General features: G+C 36.7%; 1 protein-coding gene and 1 long non-coding RNA gene across 2 annotated transcripts in view; both read left to right on the forward strand.

Moving 5' to 3' along the window:
• LOC147842056 (uncharacterized) overlaps positions 1-24,956 on the forward strand; it is a 592,784-nt gene that overhangs the window by 360,562 nt on the left and 207,266 nt on the right. The gene's annotated exons all lie outside the window — the stretch shown is intronic.
• Positions 1-24,956, forward strand: part of kdm6bb (lysine (K)-specific demethylase 6B, b) — a 138,892-nt gene that overhangs the window by 72,824 nt on the left and 41,112 nt on the right. Inside the window, exons 4-5 of the mRNA XM_087269602.1 lie at positions 11,870-12,012; positions 12,478-12,649. The gene's annotated coding sequence lies outside the window, so the exon portion shown is untranslated. The remainder of the gene's footprint in view (positions 1-11,869; positions 12,013-12,477; positions 12,650-24,956) is intronic.

The raw sequence follows: 24,956 nt of genomic DNA on the forward strand, positions 1-24,956 counted from the left end.
TGACCAGCAGCAGGAGCAAAAAAAGCAAAGCTGATGTGCTTTCATAAGAGCTTCATAATTAACAAACATATGGCGCGCCTGTCAAACATTTAGAAATCCAACGTGCTCTGTTTCTTCACGTTCTATCATGCGACACCGGCTCAGATATTTTCAGCCGTTCATTCTGACAGCCTTGTTTATTTTTATAGCAGCTAAGTGTGTTTACTGAGATTTTAATTAGGGTAATAAATTATGGTTTTAATAACAATTTGTGACAATGAAGTTCATTAAAAATTAATTAGAAGTTCAGTTCTAATCCACGCATCTGTGCAGCACCATAAATCTGTCTTTTCATTGATATACGATAACAGTGATAATATAAGCTGTGATATGTTATGAAATGCGTATATAACCAGTTCCAAAGCAATAACTAAATGGACTACAGAATGTTACGTTTACACACATCCACAAGTTACATGTAAATGCGTCAGCTTTTAACTCACTACTCTCTACTCTTGAGTACTTTTGAAAGGGCTACTTTTTACTAACACTTTAAGTAAGACATACAACAGATACTTTTACTCTTGCGCTACATTTTTAATTAAATAATGATATTTTTAACTAAGTATGATTTTTTAGTACTCTGTCCACCACTGGTGCTGACACATTGTAACTTGAACTTATTTTATTTAACTCTTTACTGGCATTAAAGGTCCCATGGATTTAGATGTTATTATTAGTATTTTTTTTTTAAAGATATCTTTAAGCTAGTGTGCTCCAAAACAATGACAAAATTCATGTTTAGAAGATCTAAAACTGATATAAACATGTGAAAACTTGCAGTTTGTCACTTCCGCCTATATAGAAGAGTTTTTATATAACGATTGTCACCTCAAACTAGTTTCTCATCAAGTCATAACCAATCAAATGCTTTCTAGTATCTGAAATGCCCCGCCTCCTTCAAGACTTTTCATTTGATGCACTTGAGAAGAAAAATGTTCTTTCAAGAACTGTTTACTAAAAAGATCTATAGGGAACCCAGTATTCATGTGTCACACTACGAATTTAGTTCATCCAATTCACTGATACTACATGTCATTGATGCCCTGTAAAGCCCAAAAATCAGGCCATTATTTGTCACCAATCAACAAAAAAATAATCTATATGAGTACTGGGAACTTACTCCATTTAATTTGAAGTAATGAATAGACCCATACGGAATCTATGCGTACAAAATTCTGCAGATTTTTAGCCCATCATTGATTCTGTTTATTTACTTTAGTAAATGTGTGTAAATTTACATTTATTCTGTTTTAAAATTAATGTCAGTAATATTATTGACTAGTATAAAAAAGTTAATTTGATTTATTTACAATACAGTTTGTAAAGTAATATTTAATGTCTTTTAGTAGATATATAATATGATAGACTTTGTTTACCAAATAAAATGGATCTAATTGGATTTGCATTGTAAACATTAAATACAAGTTAAAAAGGTATTATTTTTAATTTAATATATTAGGTTTTTAGTTATGATACTCCCAAAATCATTTTGAATAAATCCGCAGAAATTTTACAAAATTCTCTGCAGAAATAGCAAAAAATGTCCGCAGATTCTGTCTGGCCCTAGTAATGAGGTATTTAATTAATTTATTATCTTCAACACTGAGTTCAAAACTCTTTTCAAATAAGTAGAATTAACTTTCAGTCCATTTTGAGTTAACTACACTCATTTCATTTGATAAAGTTGACTGTTGGGTTTTACTGTGGGGGAAACCAGAGCAACTGGAGGATACTCAATTACATTGATATCAGAAAACTTGAAGGCCTAGTCAATATCCTGAATTCTTCATATCACTTAAATCATCACACATCACTATGTACGTGCACGTCAGTGTGCATTATCCTGCTGAAAGAAGCCAGTTCCACCAGAAAACATCACTGTGAACCAGGTCTGCAACAATGTTTAGGTAGGTAGCACATGTCAAATTTGTATCCACATGAATGATTGCATCCAGGTTTTTCCAGTCAAACACTGCCTATAGCATCATGCTCCATCCACCTTCTTCATCACATACCGTAGTGCATGCTGATGTTATGACTTCCCTGGGTAAAAGTCAAGCACGTAAACAGCTGTCCAACATAAAAGAAAGCGTGACTCGTTGGACCAGGTAACTTCCTTTTACCCTATAGTCCTGTACAGATGTTTGTGTGCTAATTGTCGACACTTAGAATGGTGTTAGAGGGCAATTATAGGTAATAGGCAGTCCCATATGCTGCAAATTACATGTCTTTGACGAATAAAACCGTCATCAAAATGATGTGTGACTTATGTGCCACAGTACTGTAGGCTCTGCAGACCAGATGGGATAGACTTCTTTGCCTTTGTGCATCAGTGGCCACCCATCAGCACGTCACTAGTTTGTGGTTTGTCCTTCCATGATTTGCTTTCTTTTCTTACCACTGTTGACCAGGAGCAACCCACAAGCATTACCGTTTCAGAGATATTCTGAACCAGTCACCTTTGCATAATAATCTGCCCTCGTCAGTGTACCCCACATTTTTGTTTCTGCCAATTTCTCCAACATGCCAGTTTACGAGAGCTAGTAGTGTGCTTACCATTTTGTCCACCTAGACCTTAACGTGAAAATAAAGAGTGAAAAAAAACTTTAAGTATTTTTTTCTAAAATTAGCATTTTTCTAAACTTCTCCTACATGTAGATTCAGTCATTTTACTTCTATGACATAGAATGGGTTAGAAAATGCTCATTTTAGAAAAAACATTAATATCACAATCAGGGCTTTACATTAACACCCGCCAACCCGCCAAATGCGGGTAGATTTCAGCTTTGGCGGGTTAGACAGACACCTCCACTAGCCACTTTATCTGGTTAAAATAATTTTTAAATTGTAGTTTTCTTCCTTTTTTAAGAAATGTTTTGTTAAATAAAAAGTATAGTATACAGCTGTATTTTGCTTGTTTTGACACATTAAAAATTTGTGGCTGAGAAATAATTATTGTTTCGTGTGGTTATAGAGATAAAATTTGGTACATCGTTAATTTTGAGCTCTAAAAAAAGTCATTTAAAATAAAAACTAATTGCCGTATAACACTATTAAACCATGACCCATTTGCTCATGCTCATTGAGCAAGCTCATACTCGACACACAAAAAAAAAAAAAAAAATGAATGAGGACGCATGTGGACATAACACAAAATATAAATCAAGTAATTTTAGCATGTCAACATCAAACTTGTGCATATAAAATATATTTTCCCAACAACGTAATTGTGGCTAGTGAAAATGCAGAGTGGCTAGTAAGATTGGAAAACTACTAGCCACAGTGGCCGGTGATTAAAAAAGTTAATGTAAAGCCCTGATCACAATGTGATCATTTTCAATAGTCACATCGCAAGCATACGTAATGTTGAGTCTGGATTATAATTAACCATTTGCATGTGTTTTTGATGCCTGTGATTGTATAATAATCTTAAAAGCATTCGGGCATAAATTGTACCATTTGTAACTTTAACAGTGATTAATTTTATGAAATTATTTTTATCATTCAAACACAGAAAACGATAAAACACTTTTTTTAATTGTGTCTTTTTCTAGATTTTATTTCTAGATTGTTATACATGAAAATACTCGCAACACATGAAAATACAGAAATGCACTACAAATAGCACAGACCACAACGAAAAAAAACGTATCGGGCAAACCGATTTGATAAAGTTTTAAAGTTTATAGATTGTTTATTAGATTTATGAAGATGCACTCTTACTGCAGAATCATCCCAATGTATAACATTCGATCGAACATTATAAATCTTTTGCAAATAGAGATATTCAAGTTATCTGGTGAATTTGTATTTACAGTACATCGCAATATATATATTACAGATATATAAAATATTGCAATACTAAATTTTTCCAATATTGTGCAGCCCTAGTCTAAACTATTCAAATTTTCACAAAACTTTCAATTCTGTCAATAATCACTCACTTAATGAAGTAATTTCCAAACAAAGTAATTTTTTTGCCATACAAAAGTGTTCTTGGAGCTTGAGTATGATTACAGTTGAACCACTGAAGTCACACACAATATTTGAAAATTTTTTTTTTGGTTCTTTTTCTGCACTTTAAGCATCTCAGGGGGTCTATAACTGTCTATGGATGGTCAGCTCTCTGATTTCATCTAAAAAACCTTAACTTGAGTCCTGAAGAGAAACGAAGGTCTTAGGGAATTGGAATGACATGAGGGTGAGTAATAAAAAACAGAATTTAGAATGTTGGGTGAAGTAACCACTTTATTATGCACTGTAAAAAATGCAGGGTTCCACACAATTACAAACAATGTTGTTCCAACACAAATCGATTTAAGTTAATTTAACACTTTTTACAAATGTATGAGACTGAACATGAACAAAAATTAAGTTCTCCCAAATGAATCTCAATAATTGTGTAGTTTCAGCTGATTTTAACTAAGTAGTTTGAACAAGCAAAACAAATATGAGTGTGTGATGGTCGATAATGTTTGTCTCATCTGTGTCTGTCATAATGTTTTGGCTCATCAGTGTATTCACTCTGTTCAGATCAGTTCAGTTTGTTATTCTCATCTATTTTTTATGACTTTATTATCTGTGATTGTTATTCCCACAATCTTCTGTGGGTAAAAAACTGTTTAAAAAAAACTGTACAAAAATTTACACTGTAAATAAATCCTGGTTGCCTTAAATTTTTAAGCTGAATCAAATTAACATTTTGAGTCCATTGAACTTATATTATGCTAAACTGACTTAAAACAGCTGGCATAACTTATAAAATCAAGTTAGAACAAGATTAACTTAGTTTAAAAAGCTATAATGACCTAAAAACATATGTTGTCAACTAATTGATCATATAATTTTTTATAGTGTAGGAATAAAAGCTCCTTTGTGCAGTTACTACTACACATAAAGCTCTTAGTTGGAGACATTTAGAACAATTTTATTCTAAAGAACATTTGATTGGATCAAAGTTTTTGTAGCGCTGCATGCATTATCGATATTTTGGCTTTCGTTTTCCTGGAAGAGAAAGGCTGTAAATTTTAAATGTGATGGAAAATGTGAATAAGAAAGGATTAGGACTTTAAATAGCTGCGATATAATACAACAGCTCTCAGATAATCCATAATAAAGCCATTATAAAATACATAATGCACAGTAATAAATTTGCAATGAAGCCATAATGAAACATTAAAGCATGGCTGTGGATGACAGCCAGTAATAAAACCATATCCTCACTCGTCTTCTCTCATTTTCATCCTATAACTGACTTCAGATTTGATTGATGAATGACATTACTCCAGGTCTAAGTGAACTGTAATGATCATGTATTTCCTGTTGATGCTGGTAATTGGTGATTTAGGGGTCGGCCGTAAACAAGATGTATACTGTTGCTCTCTCAGCATGCTTTCAAACAAATGCAAACGCATCTGATTTGTTTTTAATGTACATTCATCTGGAGCTGAAAATGTCGTCTCATTTTCATTTGTGTGATTTTGAACATATTTCAAGTCAATAAACTAAAATGAATAAGCAATTTGCATCGCCAGCAGGGTCAAACCAAACTGATGTATAACAAGAACGTAGCTGTCAGTGCAATTAAATGGAAAACAGTGACGGTTTGAGTGATTTTTTTTCACCAAAAAAGAGTCATAGCGCCCCCTAGTGACTCTTTATTGAGGGTAATCAATTTCTCTATGTACATATTTTCTCATTTATAGCTGCTTGTCTATAATGAAACTGGCTGTTTACATGATTAAAAAATCTTGTAAAAGCCATATGCTGTGTACATCATCCTGCTCAAGCAAGTAACTAAATAAGCTTTAAACCTTGGGTCCAGATATGCTGAATGCGAATTCTGGACTGTTAATTAATCAGAATAAATTAGAGTACATTTATTGCCGGAAGTGCAAATGATTTAATCAGAAGTGTTCTGAGTCATTACTAGAGCTGCTGTTGTATTTTGTGTGTGTGATGACTCTCATTGGTTCTGAAGGTCAAGAGCTTGCATGTCTTTTGAAGAGGTTCTTTCTCATTTTCTGAAGTGCTTGTACTTGTACTTTTTCGTGCACTACCATGACAACAGCATCTCAAAGCAAAGCAGTGAGGGAAAAGTCCATATGTAACCAACTGCCCTTGCAAATATTTTTATTAAATTAAAAGTTTCCTTTTGTGCAGTGTGTATTGTACAGTAGCTGTTTGTGAAAGTACAATGTCTGCACTCACAAATGGACTTATTGTTTCTCAATAGAAAGAACTCGTCACCTTAAACTGCCTAAAGTGGGTAATGCCAGTCTTCCTCACAATCCTACTTTGTAGCAATATTTCATAATGCCTGTCTAAGATCCTTGTCTTGAAAAGTATCTAGTCAAATATTATTTAGTCATCATGGCAAAGATAAAATAAAACAGTTATTAGAAAATGAGTTAATAAACTATTAAGTTTAGAAATGTGTAGTAAAACTTTGCTGTCTGTTAAACAAATTTTGGAAAAAATAAATAGGGGAGGGGGGTGGACTAATAATTCAGGGGGCTATTAATTCATGAATTTAACTGTATATCGGCATCATATATGTGAAAGATAGTCTTAAGAACCTCAATGTCATTGGTTGTTGTGTTTGTTGGCACACTAACATGGTCAATCTGCACATGACATCACATTTTGCATGTTTTATTTAATTGAAATACTCTCAATTGGAAAAACCCTGGAGTGTTACTGGGGGTTATTATATATATACTGTACATATAATCAATGAGAAGATCCACCGAAAAACAATTTTTCAATTTTTTTCATCGGACACTTTAACCGACACATTCGTTTGTGCATTTGTACCAGACACTTTCTATAAATCACTCTGTGCATTGTGGGCTTGACAAACCACCTGTAGAAACACTATGCTCTCTATACAGTCTTATGCAAAATTTTGGCCACCCCTGATAATTTTCGTTATTGCAAGCCATAACCTGCTGGCTGTTTAAATCAGCAAATTCATTTGGATATATTTTATACCCTAGGAACAAAGCAACATTTATTTAATCAACAGATGCAATGCAATTTATGTCTTAACAAAAACAGACAGGTGCGAAAATTTGGACACCCCAACAGAATAATGACATCAATCTTTTGTACAGCCACATTTTGCTGAAATAACAGCCTAGTCACTTCTCATAGTCAAGGATAAGTCCCTGAAGTCTTACAGGAGGCATTTGGGCCATTCTTCCATGCACAATTTTTCCAGTTCAATTTAATGGGTGACGAGCATGAACAACCTTTTTCAAATCAGTCCATAGATTTTCAATGATGTTGAAGTCTGGGGACTGGGCTGGCCATTCTAGAACATTGTATCGTGTCTGAGGATGAATTCCTTGGTAGATCTGAAACTGTGCTATGGGTCATTGTCCTGCTGAAACATCCAACACTCATAACTTCAGCCTCTTGACTGGTTCCTGAACATTGTTTTTCAGAATCTGCTGATACTGGGTGGAATCCATTTGGCATTTAACTCTGACATGGTTTCTAGTACCTGTGCTTGCCACACATCCCCACAGCATGATGGACCCTCCACCATATTTTACAGCAGGGAGCAGGTTCTTCTCCTGGAATGCTGTTTTCTTTTCCGCCATGCATGCCTCTTGGGAGGTGGTCTGTGGTTTGTCTGTGACCATTCTAACCATTCTTTGCCTTTCAGATATTTTTTCTTGGTCTAGCACATCTTTCCTTCACAGTTAACTGTTCCATTTTCTTACTATATTTCTGACTGTGGAGATAGAGACTTTAAACCTTTGTGATAGCTTTTTGCATCCTTCTTCTAATTCATGTTGATAAATTATTATAGTTTTAGGTCATTAGGAAGATTTTTTTTAAGGTTCCCATGTGGCTACTTTCATGTTTACAATAAGGTGAAGCACAACTAGCCATCAGCTATATCAAATATCCTTTTTCATGACTGGTTGCACCTGTGTTAGGATTGCTAAGGTTCACTGAGTCACTCAAATCAATTTTGTGTTGTAATCAATCAGCATTAAGTGACTACAGGCTTTGAAATCCACACAAAAGAGAGGGTGCCCAAACATTTGCATAGCCTGTTTTTCAGTTTCAATTTAATTTCACACATCTCAATATTGCTACATTACATATTTATGTCGGAAAGACATCACATAATCTAGCTTTCTCTAGAAACCGAATGGCATTTTACTCTTTTATAAAGAAAGAGCACATTTTTGTGGCCACAGAGGGGTGCCTAAATTTTTGCATAAGCCTGTATGCACCAGACATATTTACTTAAACTCCATCTTACAAGGAAAAGCAATGTTTATTTGTTAATGTACCACAAGCCATGTTGCACTAGTTTTCTTCAACCTTAAAATACCTTTTTTGCACAATATCTAGGACAATATTGTTCTGTCTTATGTAAAAGTTCTTGAATAATTTGTCTTAAGTTATGTGTATAGTTTTAGTATTTATTTATAGGATTTGTCCCTAACCTGACTTCACCAAGTAGGACATGTTCCTGGAACAACATTTCAATCAGCCAATCAGAATTAAGGGATACGTTTACAGTATATGTTAAGTTTAGGCTTAAGATGTATGCACTTTTACATAAGTGTTATCCAACTATTGGAACAATTGGACTTTTAGAACAATTTACAGCTATGGTTGAGTTTGGGGTTATGGAATAGGTATGGATTACATGATTTTACATTACATAATGTTATGTCCATAGATGTTAATCGCATCGTACTTGGAAACAAATCATGGCATGTGCAGTATATGTACAGTTAGTAAAGTTAGATTACAGATCTGTTATCTTAGGTATTTATAGGCTTAAAGTAGCTCTTATGTCCAGTGTTGTGTTAATAATTATGTTCATAATGTGTTCATAATTATGATTGTTTATTTGTGTTGTTTATTCTGGTTCTGCAGGACATGACATTTGATTGTTTAACTGTATGTCCACACGTGTAGTGGAATGACAGTAAAGCTCAACTTGATTGTAAAAGTGTTTCAGTTTCAAAGTGATCATATATGGCTCAAATGATAGAGAGTTAAAGATATTTAGGCCCTACTTTTACCTTCCATATTAGAGAAACCTGATCCTTGAACAAATTGTTGCTGAAACTGTTATAAAGGTGATGTGTAAAAATAAATCTTTTGATCGATATAAACCTATTGCATATTACTGTTATCCACCGTGTCACCCCAATTTACAATGTGTATTTACAAACTAGTTTTACACCTGAAAATAAACATTGTTTTGATACTTTCTACAGCATGATGTAAAGTAACATTTGTAAGATTTAAATTATACCTGGATTTTTAGTGAGCTCACCATGTTTATTTATACTGTGTGTGTGAAGAACAGAAGTCCTCTTGTCTAAGTGTTCTTTGTAGTGTAGTGTACACAGTGCACACAAGCAAGTGTTTTAGGTGTTTGTATATGTTAACTTTCACACTTACTAGTGAGCTTTCATTAATGGCTGACTGGTCTGCCCACCACTGTAAGGTTGACTTGTTGCCATAGTTACCTGGTGGGTGGTCTGCATCCCACTTTTTCTGCTTCTTTTGGCCAGTACTTTGGATAGCTCTGTAGAGGATAATGCTAGTATTTACATGAATTCCTCTGCTACCTTAGAACAAGCAAAAGAACTGGAATGAATAAATGAACTTCCAACAATGAGAGAAAACATTATTAATGTATCGTAAACGTCAACTTAAAGCTTGCATTCCTGAACTTCAACCTTTTCTAGCTGGTATAATGTTTTATATTCTTTTTAAAAATATCCAAACAATCCATGTTTTTAATATATATGAGCTATAAATAAATTACGTTCACCGGCCACTTTATTAGGTACTAACTAACTTCAACTGCTCGTTAAGGCAAATTTATAATCAGCCAATCACATGGCAGCAACTCAATGTATTAGGCGTGTAGAAATGGTCAAGACGATCTGCTCCAGTTCAAACTGAGCATCAGAATGGGGAAGAAAGGTGATTTAAGTGACTTTGAACGTGGCATGGTTGTTGGTGCCAGACGGGCTGGTCTAAGTATTTCAACTGCAGATCTACTGGGATTTTCACGCACAACCATCTCTAGGGTTTACAGAGAATGGTTCGGAAAAGAGAAAATATCCAGTGAGCGACGGTTCTGTGGGCATAAATGCCTTGTTGATGCCAGAGGTTAGAGGAGAATGGCCAGATTGGTTCAAGATGATAGAAAGGCAACAGTAGCTCAAATAAACCTTGAGGCAGATAGGCTACAACAACAGAAGACCACATCAAGTGTCACTCCTGTGTCCTAAGAACAGAAAACTGATGCTACAATTCACACAGGCTACCAAAATAACGCGCCATGTCATGCAGCATGAATCATCTCAGACTGGTTTCATGAACATGACAATGAGTTCACCATACTCAAATGGCCTCCAGTCACAAGAACCCAATCTAATAGAGCACCTTTGGGATGTGGTGAAACGGGAGATTTGTATCATAGATGTGCAGCTGACAAATCAGCAGCAACTGCATGATCCTATTATGTCAATATGGACCAAAATCTCTGAGGAATATTTTCAGTACCTTGTTGAATCTACGACATGAAGGATTAAGGCAGTTCTAAAGACAAAAGGGGGTCCAGCCCGGTACTGGTAAGCTGTACCTAATAAAGTGGCCGATGAGTGTATATGTAATTATCATTATTATTATTATTATTTTATTATTCTGAATTTTAAATATTTTTCAGACATTTAGGAGGGTGTTTAGTAAGGCTGGCCATGTAATTTTTGCTGAAACCATGGTTGATGCTTCATAAAATCTAAGTCAAAAGCTACTGACACCTTGAGAGTCACAAAAACGCATACAGTCAAAACAAAATAAATACCTGTAGTACTTTGAAATCAAATGAAGCAAATTGATTGGTCTGAGCAAGAAAATGAACATTATTTTGAATTTTAAAATGACATACAGCATCAGCTCATGTGAGTTTACATCTATTGGTAAATGATATACAGGAAGCTTGCATGCATCCAAATTGATCAATGTTTCAGGACCATTCATGAGTTTCTCGTCTGGACTAAATGTTATAATTTTGTTAATTCTATTCAATTTCTAGCACGGAAAAAAGAGGGTGGGAGGGATAAAAATTAAGTTAAAAATAAATTGATATAAGGCGACGCAGTGGCGCAGTAGGTAGGTGCTGTCGCCTCACAGCAAGAAGGTCCCTGGTTCGAGCCTTGGTTGGGTCAGTTGGCGTTTCTGTGTGGAGTTTGCATGTTCTGACTGAGTTCGCATGGGTTTCCTCCGGGTGCTCCGATTTCCCCCACAGTTCAAGACATGTGGTAGAGGTGAATTGGGTTGGCTAAATCGTCCGTAGTATATGAGTGTGAACAAGTCTGTGTGGATGTTTCCCAGAGATGGGTTGTGGCTGGAAGGGTATCCGCAGCGTAAAAACGTGCTAAATAAGTTGGCGGTTCATTCTGCTGTGGCGACCCCGGAATAATAAAGGGACTACGCCGAAAAGAATATGAATGAATGAATGAATGAATGAATGAATGAATGAATTAACTAATTAATATAAATTACGTAAATAATAATAATGATAATAAGTAAATGCATAAATAAAACCAAAGTACAAAAGCGAGGTGAATATAATGTACTTACTACTACTTTTGTTACTAACAAAAACTTGTAATGTTAGAGAAAAGAGTTGCACGAGCTTGTTATCAAGCACAAGTGACTCGCGTGGGATGAATAGCGATTACGTCACTCAGTGACTCAACCACTCATCCTTAGTAAAAGTAACGCAGCTGTCAGTAACAAGTCCTCTTGCCTCTGCTCATCCGTAATTAAGCTCTGATGGAGGAAACACGCACAGATGGCGATGTCACAGGTGGAGGAAGACTGTATGGAGGATTATTGATGGAATTTAAACTGCGCAGTCCTCATTCATTACCTCATACTCACGGAAAGATGTGTCTCCAGCTCTTCCTTCAGGTAAGATTAAGACTGTTTTGCAACAGCTGGTATGAGCACTGTTGAGTTGTGTTATTTTTCAGATTTTATAACGAGCAAGCTGCAGTCCAGAATCTCACTTCTAAAATTGTGTATTAAAAATGTTTGTCACTTGTGCGCGGTATTTGTGATTTTGAAATAAACCACTAGATGGAGCTGTTTGAATACAGATATTACATCCAAGATATTTGCAAGGCTTTTGTAGTCTGTCAACATATTTTCCTTATTTAAACATTATTTTGTTCACTCATTATTTAATGCTTTGTTTATTTGCACTGATTTTAACGTTTGTTTATATATATTTGTTGACTTGTGTAGATAGAATCATATACACATATATAAAATAAATATGTTTAATATCTTGTGATTCAAAACTAATACCTTACTAATACAAAACACTACAAAAACACCCTTTTTTCCCTATTTACTTTCTTGTCTACGGCACAGCTGTTTAGCAGCTGTGGTTTTTCCTCTATCCCTGCAGTGGGATGGAAGATGATGTCACTAACGCTGATGCATCTGCGGCCAATCGAAATGCGCTACCAGTTTGTCCGGAGCTTCTTTCTGATTTGGCTGAGGCAAATGGACAGCATGCAGAGCCAATCATCATGGAGAAGAGGTGGGTTTATAAACACTCGCCATACCAATAATCATGGTTCATCAGGGTTGAGACATGATGACATTGAGCATCATATTTCATGTGTGTTGCATGTTCAAACAAGGCTGTTTCCAAGCAGAGCTGGCTCACTTCGGTTATGGGTTTTCATGTAGTTTTTTATCTAACTTTTGGATTATGATTCTGACATGAATATTTGGAATTGTAACATTTTTTTAAAGCAAGGGATGAACTCCTCGTGTTATACCTGACATTTAAAATTAATATAGGATATTTAATTAACCCCCAAATTGTTGTTTTACATTTTTATTATTTTATAAAATCATATAAAGGTAATGTAAAACTTTTAAACATAACACAGTAACTTTAAAATAAACAGATTTAAAAAAGCACACAGGCCGATAAAATAACCACATTTTATTGACAGTAACGTAAAATCAGCCAAAATGGTAAAAACACTTGACGTGGTTTAGTGTTTCAGTTATTTTGTTGGATTCACCTTTACAATACATCATAATTATGCTTTATAAACCAAAGAATAGAGCCTTTGTGTCATCCCTAAGAGAAAGGCAGGAATATTACACTGTCAATATCAGACAATCATGTTCCTTGACAGAAGAAGCCAAATTACTTGTGTAATCATTGTAGGACTGGGATAGTTGACATTCTCAGGAAATAGATTGACTCTAGGCCAGTAGATGTGCTGCTAGTTGCTGCAAAAGGTGGATATACTAAATATTAAAGTTGTAAAATCAGCATGTCTCACTTTATATTTGTTGTGCTAATCATGTTTTAGAGCAGGGGTGACCAACCCTGTTCCTGGAGATCGACCTTCCTGCAGATTTCCGTTGCAACCCATATTAAACACACCTGCCTGTAATTATCAAGTGCTGTTCAGGTCCTAATTAATTGATTCAGGTGTTTTTGATCAGGGTTTTAGCTGAAAGCTACCTTTAGCTGGAAGGTCGATCTCCAGGAACGAGGTTGAGCACCCCTGTTTTAGAGGCAAGAATGGTTAATATTTTCAGATATGTTGGGGTGTGCAATAATTTTGGCCACCACTATATTAATAATAATGATTGATATATTGTATTCAGGGTGATATGGTGGCTTAGTGGTTAGCAGTGTCACCTCACAGCGAGAAGGTCGCAGGTTCGAGTCTTGGCTGGGTCAGTTGGCATTTCTGTGTGGAGTTTGCATGTTCTCTCCATGTTTGCGTGGGTTGCACCGGTTTCCCTCATAATGAACTAAATTGGCTATAGTGAATGCGTGTCAATGATTGTGTATGAATGTTTACCAGCTGGATCTGCTGTGTAAATTATATGCTGGATAAGTTGACGGTTCATTCTGCTGTGGTCACTGATGAATAAAGGGGTCTAAGCAGAAGGCAAAGGAATGAATATTACATTACAAAGATAGATTGATCTGTTTGTCAAACAATTTTACCAATTTGAAACCACTGCGCTGAACTACAGCACAGCATAGCCTTTTTTTTTAGCTGTTTTTCTAATTCAATGGAAAACCAAACAAATGTTTTAGGGCCTGATCACAGAGTATTTCAGAAACTGCTGATCTACTGGAATTTTCACACACAAACATCTCTAGGATTTACAGAGAATAGTCTAACAAAGAGAAAAATTCCAGTAATATAAAGGTAACAGTATTTCAAAGAGCCACCCGTTACAACCCATGTATGCATAAGAGCATCTCTGAACGCACAAAACGTCCAACCTTTATGTGGATGAGCTACAGCAGCAGAAAACCACACCGGGTGCCACTCCTGTTAGCTAAGAACATAAAGGCTACAATTTACACAGGCTCACCAAAATTGGACAATAGAAGATTGGAAAAACGATGCCTGGTCTGATGAGTCTCGAGTTCTGCTGGGACGTTTGGATGGTACAGTCAGAATTTGGTGTCAACAACATGAAAGCATGGATCCATCCTGTCTTGTTTCAACGGCTTAGACTGGTGGTGGTAGTGGTGTAATGGTGTGGGGAATATTTTCTTGGCACACTTTAGGCCCATTAGTACCAATTGAGCATCGTGTCAACGCCACAGCCTAGCTCAGTATTTTTGCTGATGTTACTGCGTGGCAACTGCATGATGCTATCATGTTAATGTAGACCAAAATCTAAGAAATATTCACAGTACCTTGTTGAATCTATGCCCTGAAGGATTAAGGCAGTTCTGATGGCAAGAGGAGGTCCAACCCGGTTCTAGGAAGGTGTACCTAATAAAGTGGCCGGTGAGTGTAGATGCTTAACATAGATGAAAAAAGAAAATAAAGGTATATCAATATTTCAAATTGTGGAACATTCCAACAAATCAGGCAGGCAGAATGCTATAGAATGCTGGTGTGCTTCTAGTTTAATTAAAAGTGATTGATTATCAGGTCAAAAAAATGGCCCCAAAACACAACTGAATGATGCAAATCATCAGGCCTTTAAAAGTGAGTATATGCTATTCAGACTGATAAAGTTTACTTGCATGTACTCTTCACAACACAAACTCAAAGTCACAGCATTTGCACAAATGCTGTGGTGATTTACTGTGAACAAAGCTGCTTTGAAACACTGAAAATGCCGTTATCATGAGATGCTCACGTGAAAACCATGCAGTGCTGCACATCAGATTACATATTACTAATAACTACAATGCAGCCTTTGTGATTTAATAATCACTCTAAATCTTATTGCATTCTCAATCATTGCTAGAACTAATAAAATGGTTACTAGCTGAATGGTGAGAAACACTGTTTAACATGCTTACCAACAGCAATTTTTACTGACTTTTGGCATCTGCTGAGTGTTAATTTTAACCTCAGAAATTACCCCTGGCAACCACACAGCAACATGCTCGGAATTCTTTTGTAACTCCCTGGAACCTTATGACATCAACTTTAGCTCAAGCGAGCTTCTTCAGGAGAGGGTGAAAATAATAATTCAGAGCCGCAGATATGTTGCATACCACACTGCCACTCAAAACTAGATGCATCTTTTATGGCTCTGTAGCAGCAGTGGAATTCCAATAAGCTATTTCACGCATCACTGTCCAGAGTGAATCTGTCTGCTGTGTGTCTTTACACAACCGCCGACACATAAACAGCCCTGATTTATCACATCTTCTGGTTTTTCTCTTTGCATGAAGTCGACGCTCACATGTGGTTCATGGATGTCAAAACTCCACGTTGAACTGACTCAAGTGTGTCGTTCTGTTACCATGGTGAGCGTGGAATCCAGCTCAGCCAGACAGAGCATCTGATTGGCTGGCGTGCCGACATTGGTATATCATGCAGCAGCTCATTCACCCAATGGAGACTGTGCAGCACTCGAGCTGTTGCTATGGACAGTCAGACAGGAATCTATCCTGTTTCTTATGGTATGTGTGTTTCTGGGATAAACCGTCTGTCTGTCCATTATATAGTACCTGGACTAACTATTAACACGGTCTACCCTCCTTGTTTGATAGGATGGGGATAGGACAGATGGGGTACATAGGTGCTATGCACAGAAAGTCACGTAGGCAAGACCCCCTCCTCCTTTCACCCTCTGCCTCACTGCCTCAGCCTAAGTGTCTCAGTCTCAGTCAGAAGCTGTTGGTCTACCCAGCTGTGACCAGACATTGCCAGGAATGCAAAAGCATTTCGAGCTCTCCTCTGTTCTTCTATTATCTTTTATCCTCTCTTGTTCTATGTCATCCTGTCCCTTCCTCTTCGATTCTCACCATCTCACAATCCTATTTTCTTCCTACCATGTCCCTATTCTTCTTCCGTCCTTACCTATCTTCTGCTTTTCCCCACTCTGCTCTCATTTCTTGACATTATCGGTTTTATTAAATCATCTATTTTCTCGTTTCTATCTCACTCTGTATTCCTATTCTATTATATCCAATGCTTTCCTAATCCTTTTCTATCCGATCCTAGCCCTTCCCATTCCATCCCATCTCTTTCCTTCCAATCATGTCCATCCCCCATCTATTTTTCCCTTCATCAATTCTCATCTTCTCATTATTATCTATTCTTTCAAACCATCTATTTAATTTACCTGTCCTTTCTATTTCTATCCTGTTCTATTCATCCTTTTCAACTTCTCCGCATATATTCTCGTCTTTCACCATTATATTTTCTCATAAAGGGGACTTATTATGCAAAACCTAGAGCTGATCTCTTCCTCATTAGCATAAACAGCCCTGAGTGAGAAGCAGCCATCCGCTAGGAGTGTCAAAATTAATTGTTTCTTCGGTGCACCGCGATGCAGACGCGGACAATAAGGTATCGGTTCAGTAATAGTCATAACCGGTTATTATGTACTGATGTCATTTATCTCCTATGCGCTCTGTCACAAGGGAGGTGAGCGCGAGTATTTACAACATTCAGCCAACTCAGGGCCGGTTCGTGGCATAGGCACCATAGGCAAATGCTAAGGGTGCTGTATATCCAGGGGGGCGCCAGAAATGAGCGCGGTTCAGTTGGTTTTGTTTTCAATATTCCTGACACACATTCAGTTATTGACGGCAATAATTCAAAAACCTCTTACCCTAAAAAGATCTAAAGTGTGTTTCCTACAAAAAGACAAAGCTGGTTATGTTTCACAGCTGTCTTTCATTTTTTTGGCTCGACATTACGATCACTGCTCCGTTTAAGCCCTCGCAATATGTGTTTAGCCGGGAGAGCTCGAACTGAGAGGAGCTCTCAGTAAGGGACCGTCGGAAAAGTGCTTCTTTTTAAAATTTTTTTTTCGTTTTTCTGCTCCGCTCAGCGCGAGCTCTCCCTGTTGCAAAGGCTTAAGTGTGCATGTGTGTGCGTGCGTGTGTGTGTGTGTGTGTGTGTGTGTGTTTGTGTGTGTGTTTTTTTGGTGCTGTCTATGTTTGTGTATGTGTTTGAATGAGAGACAGTGTGGTGCTTGCTGTGTGTCTGTGTGTTTATACAGACAGCTTGTTATAGCCTCCCCCCTAAAATATAACACTGTATATGGAAAGCATCGTCAATGATGCACCGAGATATCGAATTAAACCGAATCGAAGGCATGATAATCGTAACCGAACCGAACTGTGAGACCAGTAGAGGTTCACACCTCTACCATCCGCCATTAAAGTTTTCACACTGCACCTGCTGAAGATAATGTAACTAGAGGCAGGTTTAGAGCACACTCAAACTATGCCATCCGAACCGTGTCTAGACATGTTTCCCGGTTCATTTGAGAAGTGTGAGTGCTCTGAATCAGACTCAGGCATGGTTCAGTTGGCCAACCCTGGCCCGGATGGAAGAGATGCTAGACAAAGTTCACTTGAGCTTTGGTGGGGTGAGTAGCCCAAAACTGAAGACTTTTAAGGGAATTTTAATGAACTGTTCCATATAGATGTATTGTTCATTCGCAATTTTCAATGAACGAGAACTTTTGTAGTTTATTAAAGATGCAAACCCCTTGCTGCACAACAGCTGTACTTTCAGGAAACCTTCCATGACCTGCAGCATGAGGACTTACGATAACTTATGAGCGTCAAAAGTGGCTGATCTGTTTGTCACTGCATATCAAACGACTAAAATGATATAACTAAAGAAATCTCCACTGTGCGGAGTGAGAGCACTTCTCTTCCTGTTAAACTGAACAGTCACATCATCGATGACAAAGCATGCTCCGGCTCAGATGCAATGTAAGTGCAGGCCGTCAGGGGAGAGGGGACAACCGTGCTTCGGCACTGTTCATGGCAACTGTACATAGTGTGAGTACACCCTTATACTTAATGCGTTCTATAGTTTGCTTGAGTGCACGCGGCAAATGTAATGCCATCACAGAGTTGGCAGAGGTTCGCTTTGGGGGAGTGCGACATGATTTCGGCTGGCAGAACACACAAAATTTTCGACGCGAGCAAAGAGTTCATGCAGCGTTGAATTTGATTTGAGCTGAATATGAATCCCTTTGAAGAGATTTTGTCTGAAAAGGGTAAGACTGTATAGAGATCTTTATCATCCATCCATGTGTGATCACAGGGAGAACCAGATGACCCATAATTCTTGGCTTGAAATTGCAACCGTCATGGGAAAGGAGGAAATTTTTTGTAAAAAATGTTGATGGATAAGTTTGTTAAAAACAACTAGAAAGACCATGGCAAATATGGAGACCCAGATGGTTTTAATACACAATCACACAAATGTTTTTCTCCATTCATAAGTTTTACACTGTTGTGCATATATTACAATTTTTTATTTAATAACTTTATCAGTTACAAAACTATAATTAAGGAAGAAATTATTTCTTTGATAAGTGGAAAGGAATATTAGAATTTTTCAGTTTACTATATACTGATGCCCTGTTTTTCTGGACTTTATTGGTGATAATGGTCAGAAGTGGTGAGCCATTATTGCCTTTTTAGCATATAAGTAGAGAACACACAATAGCCAGAGAGTAATCTGTGAACGTTTTCTCCTGTTTTTAATTACCAGCCAGAAATGTTTGTATATTAGTATGTATTATCTCACACACAAACAGTAGGCCTAGTAAATATAACACAATGTAGACAACAATATACTTTGTAAATAAAGTACAAACATTTTTAATATAATATTTTTTTTTTATTGAAGCATGACTTGCACGATTTTCATTTTTGTGATGATTCATATGTAGATAGATATAAAAGCTACTGTTATTGGCCACGTGAAAAACCTTTAGATGTTATTTGCTTCATGTGATTTATGTATTCATGGTGGATTGAAAATAACTGTATAAACAGTTTTAAAATAACCAAAAAATAATAATAAGTAATAACCATGAGGTAACATTGTGTGAGTTATTTAGTATGTGTAGGCTATTTTTTTAAATATTTTTTGCTTTTATTCTTGCCATAATTAAAAATATATATATTTGTAGAGTAACCCATAGTCTGTTGTTGTTAATATGTTAATAACTTCAATAGGTAGAACTGTCTGAGATATGAATAAAAGCAAGTGATGCAACAAAGTTTGATTTAAAAATCTTTAGTGATATGACATAGTTCCGGTAACGTCCTACTTCTGTGTTCATCCGCTTTATTTTACGGTAGGTTTCTTTTGACCACCCTTTGTCATTTTAAATAATATCACAACGGCGCCAAGTATAAAAGACTTGTTCGTTTCGCGAGGTGCGCGTGCACTCAGTGGAGGTGCGAGATGCGGTGGCAGGCAAAAGTATAAATCAGCCTAAAGGGGTATTATAAATGTGGAGTTTTAGGATGCATAAATAAACACCAGACTCTGCATAGTCTACACTCTTCTGAGACACTTCTTTTGACGTTTAAATTTTTTCACAGATAAATTCTGATTTCTGAGAACTTCTGAGTTCTGATTTGAATCTGCCGCTATGCTGATGCATCAGCATAGCTCCACCCTCTTTTAAAAAGAGTACAATTTAAAGGGACAGTCACCAAAACAGTACTATTTGAATTCAAAGAGTTATACAAAATTATTTGCAGTGTATTTTGAGCTGAAACATCACATATACACTCATCAGAGGGACATCAGAGACTTAATTTACATCTTGTAAAAAGGGGCAGTAATAGGTCCCCTTTAAGTCATCATTTACCACTCCTATCCTATTTCTATTCTGTCCTATCCTATTCCTTTTTCCATCCATCCTTCTAATTTTTGCTCCATCTATTCTCCCATTATTCTCCCACCTTACTGATTTCTTATTTCTTTGCATGCTTATTGTTTGTCACACTTTAGTCAAAGATAACACGAGTCAACACATCATACTTTTTTAATTAAGGTTTTTGTTATAAAGAGAAAACAAAATAAAACGACAAAGCCCTGTGTGCAAAAAGTGGCTACAAAAGGTTATAAAACCATTTCTAAAGCTTTGGGATTGCTGCAAACCACAGTGAGAGCCATTATCTACAAATAAAAAAAATATGGAACAGTTGAGAACCTTCCCATGAATGGCAGGCAGCTCTTAATTACCCAAAAGTGCAGCGACAACTCATCTAAGAGATCACAAAAGGCTCCACAACAACATCCAAAGAACTGCAGGTCTCACTTTCCTCAATTAAGATGAGTGTTCATGACACCACCATAAGGTAGAGAAAAAATGGTTTGCATTGCAGAATTCCAGGACGAAAGCCACTGCTGAGCAAAAAAAAAAAACATAAAGGCTCATATCATTTTTGCCAGATCTCATTTCAGAAAACATCTTGATGTTTCCCAAGATTTTTGGATTTTTGTGGACTGAAGTTTACTTTTTGGAAAGTATCCCATTATGTTTGATGTAAAAAGTAACACCACATTTCAGAAAAAGAGCTTCATGCCAACAGAAAATGTGGTGGTGGTTGTGTGATTGTCTGGGGCTGTGTTGCTGTTTTAAGACCTTGGAGACTTGCTGTGATAATTGGAACAATGAATTCTGTTGTGTACTGGAATATTCTGATAGAGAATGTCCAGCCATCTGTTAGTGACCTCAAGCTGATGCGAACTTGGGTTCTGCACCAGGACAATGATCCAAAGCACACTAGCAAGTCCACTTCTGAATGACTGAAGAAAAACTAAGGGTGCTTTCAGATCTGTAGTTCGCTTCATTTGGTCCGGACCAAGGGTAATAAATGATACATTGTTGCATTTTCTGCCGTCTTTGGGTCGTTTTCACACCACACTGCTAGCTTTGGTACGAACCAGTTGAAACAAACCAAAATGCAGTTATCTGACAAAATCCACATCTCTCATTGGCCAGATGTTGTTGAACATATTTCCTAAGCTGCTTATTGATTAGTCAGAATTCACGTGCGGAAAAATGCCAGTGAACTCCCGCAGGTAAACAAAACTTTTTACTCTGGAGGGACGACTGCGCTGGCTGATTATAGCCCTGCTTTAGACAAACTATACATTACGAAAATGAAGTGCGGCCACGGCTGGAAAACAGTGTTTAATGCAACGCTCGTCACTTCAGGAGGAGACGTGAATTAATTTAGCTAAACTGCGACATGCTCATCTTGCGGAAATATTACCAACGATCCATCAGGTAATGTTTTTCTCTCTCTCTCTCTCTCTGTTGGTAAAGCGCTGTCAACAATTATTTTTCCTCCATATCCCATAATGCACAGCGCATCGGCCTACGGCAGCTAAATTAGTCCAAAACGCGCAGTATTTTTTGCAGTTGGACCTGTTTTAGTACGGATCATATTCTCACCACAAACGAACCGCTCCAGGGTTCGTTTGAAAACGTACCGAGACTTCAAGGAGGTCTCGGTACGCTTATTTGGTCCGCTTTTGGTGTGCACTCGAGTATGATTGCTGCATTCTCACCTGCCCAAACAAACCTTACCAAAAGGGGAAACAAACTCTAGAGCGATTCAATCAAACTAAATAAGGCAGGTGTGAAAGCACCCTAAGACTTTGGAGTAGCCTAGTCAAAGTCCAGACCCGAATCCAGTTGAGATGCTGTGGCGTGACCTTAAAAAGGCAATTCATGCTTGAAAACCCTCCAATTTGGCTGAACTACAACAGTTCTGCAATTAAGAGTGGACCTAAATTCTTCCACAAGTATGTAATAAAATTACAAGTTATCGAAAATGTTTAATTGCAGTTGTTGCTGCAAAGGGGGGCCCATTAGCGAATTAAGTTTATGGGCAAACACATTTGTTTTCCCTTGATAATAAATTAAAAAATAAATTTCAAAACATTCCCAAATCACTTCCATTTTCCTTTCCTATCTTACTCTGTCCTATTGTAATTCAACCTATTTCACCCCATACCGTATCCCATTCTTTTTTCCCTGTCCCATTATATCCTTTGCATTTTCTATAAATAACCATGCTGTTCTGTTCTATCCCAACTCTATTCTATCCTATCTTATGCTTTTCTTGTTCATTTTATTTCTTTCCCATAGTTCCTATATTGTTCTTTCATGTCGTTTACATGCCTGATTCCGATGATTTTCTTATTCCTCATGTCCATATTCCTTATTCCTCATGTCCTATCCAATCCTATCCTACCTTGTCTTGTGTACTCCCTGTTTTATTTAGCTTTTTCTATTTTATCATATCCATTCCATTTCCTCAACAAATTGTACAGCCCTGTCCCAAACTTATCCTTACATATCCTATCTCAACATACAGTGTATTATTGCCATTCGTTCATATGATTTCGTATCACATTACATCAAAACATATCATTTTCTGCCTTCTGCTTTTCTCATCCATTAGCTTCTATCATCTCTTCTTGTCAGACTTTTTTTATCACATCAGTCTTATGATTCTTTTGATATCCACTATTTTTCTGAATGAGTCTACTATTTTAAATTATGGGTATCTCTTCCAGTTCTGCTCAAAATTATGGATATTACAAATAGTCTTAATATGCCAGTTTGACTGAATGATCTGTTTGTGCTACGGCAGACAAGAAAAAGTCATCTGCAGTGAAAATAATATGACGCTTGTTTTGTTTTTGTTTTTAATTGTAAGACATTTGTATAACAACAATTTCTATGACAAAATCTCTTTTCCAGTCTGCTGGATGTGTTTTGGTCCTGCCGATTATGTTCTTTTATTTTATTTACAAAACAGTTATTGTCTGCTTTTCGTCTTTTATCTCCAAATCACTCGCATTTCTCCTACTGTGCTTTAAACATAATTGTCTTTAGCTGTTTAGGAAACAATTGTTTAGAAACAATCTTTAGCTTTCACGCTTGTACTTAGTAATTTTAGCGAAAACCTCAGATACTGTTGGTTGGCTCCTGTTGGTTGTGCACCTTTTTTACCAACCAAGTTTGTCGTTGCCATTATAACGACTCAGATCACTCTGCCTATTCATGCCAGAGTCCCATGGAAAAAGTGATTAACAGATGGTAATTTGTGTGTAACTTATCTTTATTTATTTATGATTTGGTAATGGCTAAAACAAAGACCATGCGGGTCAGGTAGATAAAACAGTAGGCTACAAATAATTGGTTATTAATTAATTAATTATTCATAAATAATTAATTCACCGCCACCTATGACGACGATGCCATCGTCCATCGTGACGTTTCACATTTGACATTGTACGATGCCAAAGAGGTCAACATCGCCCAACCCTAGTGGTCTGCTTTTACAGTAATTTTCAATAAGCTACTTTTAACTTTTGATTTTCTTTTGATGCTCAGTGGTAAAAGGGTAAGAAGAAGGAAACCACCTTTTTATACCTTATTATTGATTTATCACTGGCAGCAGTACAGTTCACTTTGTTACTCCTGATTATTTGCTCTAAGAATTGTCGTGGCATATAAAATAAGTAAACACAGCATAGAGCAGAGGTGCCCAAACTAGGGCCCATCTTGATTGTTTTACATTGCTTATGGAAGAAATGTAATATGGCATGGCAAACAAAACATATATATATATATATATATATATATATATATATATATATATATATATATATATATATAATCTGGAACCCAATTGTGTTTTATTTTGTGTTTGGAGCTGCTTTGCCGTATGGTGAATGCAGTAAGTGACTTATACTATCAATAAAGTTACCTGATTAGCACAAAATTCAGAACATACAAAAACAGAAAAAAAAAATTTATATTACCTATGAAATGTTCTGCCTTTGTGGTTTGTTTTCTATGTTTGCTCGTTACTACACCTGTAGACAGCGTCTTCACGTAATAACATTATCTTGACTAGTGCGGTTGAGAGACATTTGTCCTGGGAGCACTGTACCAATGTGGCGGCGCTATTGACGCATGCTCAGGGTCCCTATGCGATGTCTAGTTTATATATCTATGAAATGGTGTAAATTATTCAGATTTTGTTTCAAATGTGCATACTGTCAAGTGATGGATAGAGGATTTGGTGAGCAAATCAAGACAAAGGCAGATTCTGCTTGACTGGTGTATTCAGCGTTGAACTCTACTGTGTTGTAGATGTGATTATGTTTTTATTGCAATAGTTATATTGCCAACTTTAATTTAATGTAGTTTGGTATATTTATCATCATACCATGGCTATCAATGATATTTGATTTTTGGCCCTTCATACGAAAAAAGTTTGGTCACCCCTGGTATAGAGAAATCGTGAAAACCCATATTGTAAACAGAACTGTGTATCATCGATGTGGTGAGCTTAGCAACCATCCTAGCAACCATCCTATGTACCGAAACAACATCCTGCCATTGTTATGTGTTAGTGCAATGAAGTTATGCTCTGAATTGTTAAACAGTTGAACAGACTTTTAGTTCAATAAAAAAAATAAATCTGCAACTGTAGCGACCACATCCACCAATTCAAGGAGAGATACTTTCATCAAAATACTTTCACAGACCATAATCATCCCATGACGGATTCCCCAATTTCATATTTC

Source organism: Danio rerio, chromosome 10 (genome assembly GCF_052040795.2).
Source record: "Danio rerio strain M-AB ecotype USA chromosome 10, GRCz13ab, whole genome shotgun sequence".
NCBI classification, from domain to species: domain Eukaryota; kingdom Metazoa; phylum Chordata; class Actinopteri; order Cypriniformes; family Danionidae; genus Danio; species Danio rerio.